Genomic DNA, 9,911 nt, shown 5'->3' with positions numbered 1-9,911 from the left:
CTCTCTCTCTCTCTCTCTCTCTCTCTCTCTCTCTCTCCCAGAATAAATAAATAAACTTTTAAAAAAAAGACAACTTTTTTTTTTTAGAGCAATTGAAGGTTCCCAGCAAAATTGAGAGGAAGGGGAAGGCGCAGAGATTCCCACACGCCCTCTGCCCCCACACTTGCACGGCCTCCCCCATTACGAACGGCCTCCCCAGAGCGATACGTTCATTACAGCTGACAAACCTGAAGTGGCACACCGCAACCACACAGCGTCCGTCGTTCACATGGTGGTTCCCTCTTGCCGTTGTACCTTCCGTGGGCTTGGACAAACATAAAATGACATGTCTCTATCATTATGACATCATACGGTCGTTACTGCTCTAAAAATCCTGGGTTCTGCCTGTTCCTACCTCCACCCTGTTTCCCAGCCCCTAGCGATCACTGATATTCTCTCCAGGTTTGCCTTTTCCAGAGTGTCATAAAGTTGGAATCACACACTATGTAGCCTTTTCAGATGGCTTCTTTCACTTAGTATGTGCATTTAAGTTTCCTGAAAGTCTTCCTTTTAAAACAAATTTTTTTTGAAATGTTAATTTATTGGGGCGCCTGGGTGGCTCGGTCAGTTGAGCGTCTGACTTCGTCTTTTTTAAAACTTTTTTTGGGGGCGCCTGGGTGGCTCAGTCAGTTGGGCGACCGACTTTGGCTCAGGTCATGATCTCGCAGTCTGTGAGTTCGAGCCCCACATCGGGCTCTGTGCTGACAGCTCAGAGCCTGGAGCCTGTTTCAGATTCTGTGTCTCCGTCTCTCTCTGACCCTCCCCCCTTCATGCTCTCTCTCTCTGTCTCAAAAATAAATAAACATTGGGGCGCCTGGGTGGCTTGGTCGGTTAAGCGTCCAACTTCGGCTCAGGTCATGATCTCACGGTCTGTGAGTTCGAGCCCCGCGTCGGGCTCTGTGCTGACAGCTCAGAGCCTGGAGCCTGTTTCAGATTCTGTGTCTCCCTCTCTCTCTGCCCCTCCCCTGTTCATGCTCTGTCTCTCTCTGTCTCAAAAATAAATAAACGTTAAAAAAAAAATTAAAAAATAAATAAATAAATAAATAAATAAACATTAAAAAAATTTTTTTAAACTTTTTTTTAACGTTTATTTATTATTAAGAGATAGAGAGACACAGGGTGTGAGCAGGGGAGGGGTAGAGAGAGTGGGAAACACAGAATCCGAAGCAGGCTCCAGGCTCTGAGCTGTCAGCACAGAGCCCGACGTGGGACTTGAACTCACCAACTGCGAGATCATGACCTGAGCTGAAGTCGGTCGCTTAACCGACTGAGCCACCCAGGCGCCCCTGACTTCATCTTTTTTTTAAATGTTTATTTATTTTTGAGAAAGGGAGAGAGCTCACCTGCAAGTGGGGGAAGGGCAGGGCAGACAGAGGAGCCAAAGTGGCCTCTGGGCTGATAACAGCAAGCCCGATGTGGGGCTTGAACTCAACTGTGAGATCATGACCTGAGTGAGCCTAAGCTGGACACTCAACTGACTGAGCCACCCAGGTGCCCTGCTCTCCTGCACTCTTAAAAAAAAAAAAGTCACCCCCTTCCATTTCCTCTACTGTACATTTAGCAGAGGTATGCTTGTGCCCCTGACAGCTGGGAGCTGATGGTAGAGGCTGCTGGTCCTCTGGCTGGCACTTCCGGTTTGCTGTTGTCCTTGGGGAAACCTAAACCTGAGCCTGGGACAGAGGGGGATGTACCCCAAACACTCCTTTGACCCAGGTCACCAGGGTGTGCTCCAGGGCATGCTAGACTTAAATCAGTGGGTCAACTGGGAGCCATCCATCTGTGCTTTCCGAAGCAGTTCGGCTGTAAGAGGAAGTCAGGCAGGAAAAAGCTTTCCCATTTGCAAACTAACCATGGCCAGAGCAAGCACGCACAATTGTGGAAGCTGGTCGCGGGTCATATAGTGAAGGACTTGGTGTTAAGGACAGCCAAGCGTCCGGGCACCTGGGGGCTCAGTCGGGTGAGCTTCTGACTCTCGATTTCCTCTCAGGTCATGATCTCACCGGTTTGTGGGTTCCAGCTCTGCGTCAAGCTCTGCACTAGTGGCTTGGAGCCTGCTTGGGATTTTCTCTCTCTCTGCCCTCCCCTGCTCTCTCTCTCTCTCTCTCAAAATAAATAAAAAAACTTTAAAAAATAAAGAAAAGAATCATTCTGAACTGCAGGCATTTTCTTTGGCACGCTCACTTTCTACACCTGGACTTCCCTAGATGTTGCCTTTTCCAGCAGGAGCGACAATTTCCGGTTTTCTTTCTTGCTTTCTTTTGACAATCTCTGGTTTTCTAATGGCCCTGCAGACTTCACGATATCCTATGGATCTGCCTACCTCCCAGTTTGATGGGGCTACCTCCTCTGCCTTCCCCTCCTCCCTCTTCCTCCCTCCGCTCCCCACCCCCGCTGCCCAGCTATTGGCCTCATAGTGGTGACCTGGGGTAGTCCAGGGCCTTTAGCACCCCACGGTCTTCAGCACATGGTGGGGGTGTGTGCAGGAAGGGGACTGGACTGACTGAAGAGGGAGCAGAGGGGGATCCAGGCCGGGAGGGTGTGTGCCTGGCAACCCAGCTGGATGCAGGGGTTTGCTGGATGGGTGAGTCAGCAAATCAGTTCCATGAGGCCCCTGACATGAGGCTGCAGGGGGTGACTGGGAGGTAGGACTGAGAGGCACTGCCCCTTCCCAGGGAATCACCTCCAAGGGGAAATAGTGGGGGGGGGGGGGGGGGAAGGAAACAAAGGAAGGGGAAAATAAGAAAAAGTGAGACAGAGGTGCTGTTGTCTGCTGGGGGGAAGCCTGGGACTATGTTTATTTTTAGTAACATCTACCCCCAACATGGGGCTAGAACTCATCACCCTGGGATCAAGGGTCCTAGGCTCTTCCCACTGAGCCAGCCAGGTGCCCAAGGGTGTTGGAATTTTGACTGGGACTGCATTAAATCTGTGGACTGCTCACTTTTCATTTTACTGGAATCTTAACTATATTAAGTCTTCCTGTCCATGAACATGGATGTCTTTCCTTTGTTCAGGTCCTCTTTAATTTCATTCAGCAGTAAGTTGTAGTTTTCGGTGTATAGGTCTTTCACCTCATTTACATTTATTCCTAGGTATTTTATTCTTTTAGATGATATTATAAATGGAATCACCTTTTTTTTCTCATTCTAATTCCACAGCTACTTTTTTTTTTTTTAATGTTTATTCATTTTTGAAAGAGAGAGAAACAGATCATGAGTGGGGGAAGAGAAGAGAGAGAGGGAGACACAGAATCCGAAGCAGGCTCTAGGCTCTGAGCTGTCAGCACAGGGCCTGACACAGGACTCGAACCCACAAACTGAGAGCACTGGTTGATTCTAAAAGGGTGTAACTTAGGAACAGTCAGATGGAAGAGTTACATAGGGCTAGGTATGGGGAAAGGGCATGTAGCTTTTCAGACCGGCCACTCTCCCAAATCTCCACATGTGAACCAACCCAGAAATTCCAGAATTGCCTTCCTAATCTCCTTTTCATATGTTCATTGCTGGTGTACAGAAACATAGCAGGGTTTTGTGTTGATCTTGTACCCTACAACTTTGTTGAATTAACTTACTAGCTCTAGGAGTTTTCTTGTAGATTCTTTGGGGTTTTCTGTATATAGGATCATGTCACCTATGAATAAAGTTAATGTTACTTCTTTTCAGATTTGGATGCCTTTTATTTCACTTTCTTTTCTAATTGCTCTAGAATTTCCACTATCTCATTGTAGTTTTAATTACCCTAATAATTGATAATGTTGGCAACCTTTTCATGTTTATTAACTACGTGGATGTCATCTTCTGTGAAATGCCACTTCAAGTCTTTTGTCCATTTTTTCAAATGAGTTGTCTTTTACGTATCTATATCTAACCTAGATACACATTTATTTTCTGATATATGCATTGTCCTTTGTCAGATATACGCATTACGAATATTTTCTCCTAGTCCATGGCTTGTTTTTTACTCTCAATGGTCTTTTAATGGATAATTCTTAATTTTAATGAAGTCAATTCTATCATTCCATTATGATTTTGTGTCTATTTAAGAAATCATTGCCCATAGGGGCACCTGGGTGGCTCAGTCGGTTAAGCGTCCGACTTCGGCTCAGGTCATGATCTCCCGGTTCGTGAGTTCGAGCCCTGCGTAGGGCTCTGCTGACAGCACAGAGCCTAGAGCCTGCTTTGGATTCTGGGTCTTCCTCTCTCTCTGCCCCTCCCCTACTCATGCTCTGTCTCTGTCTCTCAAAAATGAATAAATGTTAAAAAAAGAAAAAAAAAAAAGAAATCATTGCCCATCAACTTCACAAATTTTTAAAAATTAATTTCAGGGGGTGCCCGGGTGGCTCAGTTGGTTAAGCGTCTGACTCTTGGTTTTGACTTGGGTCATGGTCTCATGGTTTGTGAGATCGAGAACTGACTTGGGCTCTGCACTGGGATTCTCTCTCTTCTTCTCTGTCCCTCCCTCACTCTCTCTCTCTCAAAATAAGTAAATAAAATTTAAAATTTTTAAAAATTTAATTTCAGGAATTCATATTTATCCCTGTTTGCTTATTATTATTATTATTATTATTATTATTATTTTAGAGAAACAGTGAGGAAGAGGAGCAGAGGGGGAGAGAGAGAATCTTTTTTTTAAAATTTTTTAACGTTTTATTTTATTTTTGAGACAGAGAGAGACAGAGTATGAACAGGGGAGGGGCAGAGAGAGAGGGAGACACAGAGTCTGAAATGGGCTCCAGGCTCTGAGCTGTCAGCACAGAGCCCGACGCGGGGCTCGAACTCACGGACCGTGAGATCATGACCCGAGCTGAAGTCGGACGCTTAACCGACTGAGCCACCCAGGTGCCCCAAGAGAGAGAGAATCTTAAGCAGGCTCCAGGCTCAGCACAGAGTCAACACAGGGCTGAATTCTAAGCCCTGGGATCATGACCTGAATGGAAATCAAGAGTCCAACACTCAACCAACTGAGCCCCCCCTGGCACCCCAGATTTTTTTTTTAAAGTAAACTCTTTCCCCAATGTGGGGTTCAAACTCAAGGACCCAAGATCAAGAGTTGCATATTCTAAGGGCTGATCCAGCCAGGCACCCCATCCCTGTTTGCTTTAAATACTTTCTAGATAATGCCTAGACATAAAAATAAGCACATTTATCATTATTAAATATCTTGTTGTTATATATGGTGAGGGACCATAAGGCAAGCTGAGGGCCAAGCACAAGCTAGCATTACCGCCCCTCCCCCTCAACAGCCTCTGTGGGACATATATGACATTCCTCAGGCTCTCCTGGCTGCCTGAGGACAAAGGAAAGAACAGAAAACAAATGGTTAAACTGATAGTCTCCACCAGTTTACAAATATCTTAGTAAATTACAAGAAAATGGCAATCATCAATAACCTAATCTCCAGAAACCTACAGACTCAGTTTCCAGGAGCCCCAACATCATCCTTCCTCCATAGTGATGGGGGGAACAAAGGCAGAAGGAAATGGCAGGTGAAATTGAATTTCCTCATAACCTGCAGTGCCTTGACAGATACTTGAGGCAAGCAGAGTGTTTCTCCAGGAACCCCCTGCTGTCTTCATGTTAATGCTTTGCTAGGGGGAGAAGCAACCTTAGTTTGACAATAGCAAGGCCTCTAGTATTCTTTGAGCCTTCTTTAGCACATGAACATCCCTTTGGAAACCTCCCTTTTGACTTTACCTCCTCCAAGTCCATGGTATATAACCAGCCATTCTTTATACCCCTAGAGCTGTTCTTCCTGCCTACCGCATCGCCCACCCCCACCGCGTTAATGAAATCTTTCTTGGCCATGGGCTCGGAACCCCATCACCATTCCAAAACTTCATCATATTTAGTTTATCCCTTTATCTCAGCAAGAACTTTTTCAATGCAGCCTGTTAATCTAGTCCATTAGTCAGTAGTCTCAGTTTTATGATTTCTGTGATTTCACAAGCATGCCTTCCTGTCTTCACCCTAGTCCCTCCTCCCTTTTTTTAAGTAATCCCTACACCCAACATGGGGCTCAAACTCACAACCCACAGATCAAGAGTCTCATGCTCCTCTGACTGAGCCAGCCAGGCACCCTCACTCTAGTCCTTTCTTTAAGTCTTCATCCTGCCTGAGGTAGGGAAGTTCCTCCATTGACACAACCCCAAACATGCTCGGGACATGGGGTTGTTTCTTCATCGAAGGAGGAACTTTCTGCAGCCTTATGAGTCTTTTATTGTTTTTATGGATCTAAGGCTTAATTATTTGATTCTTATTAATGGTAAATTTAGCCCCCCTCAACCCGCTACCCCCCCCCCCCACCAAAAAACAAAAAACAAAAAACAAACTGAGTATTTGTAGCATCAATTGCCTTCTAGGCAGAGTGGATTTTGACAGGTGGAAAGTCCTTTGTTCTGGAAATCAACTAGGTGGGGACAAGATCAGGGAAGAACTAAGAGTTCTTTACAGATGAGAAGAAGATTTTTATGATGCCATTAAATAGAATGAAGTAGATCTCCATGTTTTTATTTGGAAAAATTGTCCAGAATATATTAATTTTTTAAAAAACTTTTTTTAATGTTTATTTTTGAGAGAGAGATAGAGTGCGAGTGGGGAAGGGGCAGAGAGAGAGAGGGAGACAGAATCTGAAGCAGGCTCCAGGCTCTGAGCTGTCAGCACAGAGCCTGATGAGGGGCTCAAACTCACAAACCATGAGATCACGACCTGAGACGAAGTCGGACGCTTAACCAACTGAGCCACCCAGTCGGGTTTTTTTTTAATTATATTAATAAAAATTAATATATTAATTTTTAAAAGCAAAAAGGAGGGACACCTGGGTGGCTCAGTCAATTAAGCCACTGGCGTAGGCTCAGGTCATGATCTCACGTTTCGGGGGTTTGAGCACCACGTTGGGCTCTGTGCTGACAGCTCAGAGCCTGGAGCCTGCTTGGGATTCTGTCTCCTGCTCTCAGCTCCTCCCCTGCTCTCTCTCAAATATAAAATAAAACATTTAAAAAAAAAAAAAAAAAAAAAAGCAAAGGGGCCCTGGCTGGCTCGGTCAGTAGAGCATGTGACTTTTTGTTTAAGTTTAAAAAAAAAAAAAAAAACTTTAAAACTCCAGCAGCACAGAGCGTGTTGTGGGGCTCGAACTCACAAACTGAACTCAGGAGCCGTAAGATCATTGATAAGGTTTGGGGGTGATGTGGAATGGTTTGTAGGGTTTGGATCTGACAGCCAAGAAAGAATTCTTGAGGACGTCTCTGATGCAAAAAAGTGATTTTATTAAAGCACGGGAACAGGACCCGTGGGCAGAAAGAACTGCACTCTAAGTGTGTGGGGTGACCATTTTATGGAGTTGGGGGAGAGGGAGGGATAAAGTCAAAAGGGAGGTTTCCAAAGGGATGTTCATGTGCTAAAGGCTCACAGAATACTGGAGGCCTTGCTATTGTCAAACTAAGGTTGTTTTTCCCTCTAGGAAAGCATTAACATGAAGACAGTAGGGAGTTCCTGGACTTTAGGCCATTGATGGGATTGCCTTTTTCCTGTAATTTACTAAGACATTTGTAAACTGATGGAGACACGTCCGTGTGACTGTGATCTCTATCAGTTAGCCACTTGTTCTCTTTCCTTTCCTTTGTTCTGGGGCAGCTGGGAGTGCCTAAGGAACATCACACATATCCCACCATGGGGGAGTGGGGAGGGGAGGGGGTAGGTGTGCCAGCTGTGCTTGGCCCTCAGCTTGCCTATGGTCCCTCATCAACCATGACCTGAGCCAAAATGAAGAGTCAGACACTCAACCAACTGAGCCACCCAGGCACCCTAGATTTTATTTTTAAGTCATCTCTCCATCCAACGTGGGCTTGAGTTTAGGACCCTGAGATCAAGAATTGTATATTCCACCAACTGAGCCGGCCAGGCGCCCCAAAATACGTATTTTTGACTATTACAAAAGTTTATTTAACAAAAAAGTTCAATATGAAAATGCACATGACTGATTTTTATATTGTAGTGAAACAGGTTCTATGGAGAGAGGGGACTTGTGGAAGCAGTTCATTTCTTCTGGTGAACACCCACTGTTTATACTTGTTCCAAGGCTTCTAACATGATGATACTGTGCCCTCAAATTACCACCATTCCAGTATTGTTCTGTTGCCCCCTAGTTGGCATCTCCACACGTTCATCTCTCACAAGATTCACAAAGAGATCAAACCCCTACAATATTCCTTGGACATGCTGCCACCAACTAATTTCAATAATTTATTGCCTATAAATGTTTTCAACTCCAGAGGGTGAGCTTTGCTCATGGTGACTACTCGGTGAGCTCAAAGATTCCAAAATACTTTTTAAGGAAGGTATTTTAATTTTTTTTTTATTTTTTAAAGACTCTGATTTTAAGTAATCTCTACACCCAACATATATGGCTGGAACTCAAAACCCAGAGATCAAGAGTCTCACACTCTTCTGACCAAGCCAGCCAGGCATCCCTACGTAAGGTGCTTTTATTTTTATTTATTTATTTTTTTGGTAAGGTGCTTTTATTTTTTTTTTAATTTTTTTTTAACGTTTTATTTTATTTTTGAGACAGAGAGAGACAGAGCATGAACAGGGGAGGGTCAGAGAGAGAGGGAGACACAGAATCTGAAACGGGCTCCAGGCTCTGAGCTGTCAGCACAAAGCCCGACTCGGGGCTCAAACTCACGGACCGCGAGATCATGACCTGAGCCGAAGTCGGCCGCTCAACCAACTGAGCCACCCAGGCGCCCCGGTAAGGTGCTTTTAAAGAAGCACTACATTTACTTGCTGAGATCATGTCCTGAGCCAAAGTCGGTCACTTAACCGAGCCACCCAGGCACCCCATGAACATAGTGTTTTAAAACTAACTTTTCTTTCTTCGCCTAATAAATCTCCACGTTTTCAGTTGTTGGGAAAATGAATAAAGTTTTACACCATAAGATGGCCAACGGGACTAAAACAGGCTCTGGTCTCTGGCTTAGAGACCCCTCTTCCCGGTTCTTCTTGCCCTGTTTGCTGAGTGCGAAAACCCACCGCAGATGTGGAAGGTGACAACTGTAAATTACCCTTCCCCCTTCATTCAGGGCTCAGATCTTTGGAGAAACGGTCTCCTCTGAGCCCACCGGTGTTAACTAAATCTCCAATCCACCAAGATCTCGAGTGCTGCCTGGTTTTTCCACCAGAGTTCCAGCCTGGTTCCGTAACACAGTGACCCATAGTAACATTATTATAATGACTTCTTCAGTGGCTAATGCAGTGCTTTGCACCTAGAAGGAATCCAAAGCGTAGGCAAATAGAACTAGATTTCCTGAGCTGGAAGAGTATTCAGAGATAAGCCAGTCTGCTTCTTCTATATTTTACAGGTAGGATAATTTACAGGAAGTCAAAATAACTTGCCCGAGGTCTTATAGTTAATGTATAAAGGAATCCACGAGAGCCAACTGAAGGGATGACCCACATCATTTCAATGCCAAGTGTATTGAGTTAAAATGTTAAGCCCTAACAAGTATGGAAATAAATAGGATCCCCTGCAGTGATAACTGATGAAGTTTTGGGGTGATGGTGGGGTACGGAGTCAAATGCCAAGAAAGAATTAAAGACATCTTTGGTGCGAAAAGGTAATTTTATTAAAGCACACAGGAACAGGACAGGTGGGCAGGAAGAGCTGCACTGGGGTTGTAAGGAGTGACTGCTTCTATACTGCGGATTTGGGGGAGGTGAAGTCAAATGGGAAGTTTCCAAAGAGACTTCCATATGCTAAAGACTCCCAGGACCCTGGAGGCCTAGCTATTGTCAAGCTAAGGCTGTTTTCCCTCTAGCAAAGCATTAAAATTAAGACCGTAGGGAGTTCCTGGAGAAACTTTACTTTGCCTGCCTCAA

General features: G+C 44.9%; 1 pseudogene; it reads right to left on the bottom strand.

Annotated features, from left to right (window-relative positions):
- Positions 1 to 8,096: 8,096 nt before the first annotated feature.
- Positions 8,097 to 8,323, bottom strand: LOC125155035 (small nuclear ribonucleoprotein G-like; annotated as a pseudogene).
- Between the last annotated feature and the right edge of the window lie 1,588 nt (positions 8,324 to 9,911).

Source organism: Prionailurus viverrinus, chromosome F1 (genome assembly GCF_022837055.1).
Source record: "Prionailurus viverrinus isolate Anna chromosome F1, UM_Priviv_1.0, whole genome shotgun sequence".
In the NCBI taxonomy this organism is placed as follows: Eukaryota; Metazoa; Chordata; class Mammalia; order Carnivora; family Felidae; genus Prionailurus; species Prionailurus viverrinus.
This window is presented reverse-complemented; position numbering and strand designations above follow the sequence as displayed.